Source organism: Odontomachus brunneus, unplaced genomic scaffold, assembly GCF_010583005.1.
Source record: "Odontomachus brunneus isolate Ranch 3 - 2012 unplaced genomic scaffold, Obru_v1 Obru_scaffold_034, whole genome shotgun sequence".
Lineage (NCBI taxonomy): Eukaryota > Metazoa > Arthropoda > Insecta > Hymenoptera > Formicidae > Odontomachus > Odontomachus brunneus.
The window spans coordinates 891,677-892,000 of record NW_022639484.1 but is presented as its reverse complement, the minus strand read 5'-3'; the positions used below and the strand labels follow the sequence as shown (position 1 = coordinate 892,000).

The 324-nt window shown below is 60.2% G+C and overlaps 1 protein-coding gene across 1 annotated transcript in view; it reads right to left on the bottom strand.

The window, feature by feature from the left end:
* The window catches only part of LOC116843607 (serine-rich adhesin for platelets-like), a 10,894-nt gene that overhangs the window by 9,858 nt on the left and 712 nt on the right, over positions 1–324 (bottom strand). The window lies entirely within an intron of this gene.

Below are 324 nucleotides of genomic sequence, written 5' to 3'. Positions count from 1 at the left end.
ACACCTCCCGGAGAGGTATCTCACACTTGAGCAGTCCATCACCCTCCGTCTCCCCCTGCCGATTCGATGATTTAGAGGTGGAGGCAGGGGCTGCCTCGCAGCCTACCGGGCCCTGCGTCCCTCCGTTTCGGCGGCAGGGTCGACGGAACCGGGGGCTCTATTCCTTTCAGGTGCAGAACTACACAACATTGTTGCGAGCATTTAATTGGCTCGGCGCCGCTGCCGTCAGCCCTGGACGGGACCGTCATTGCGCTAGCGGCATAGAACCCCACTACCTACTTCCCTTTCCTTTTCCCTTTTCCCCAACCCTAGGTGGCCCTTCGA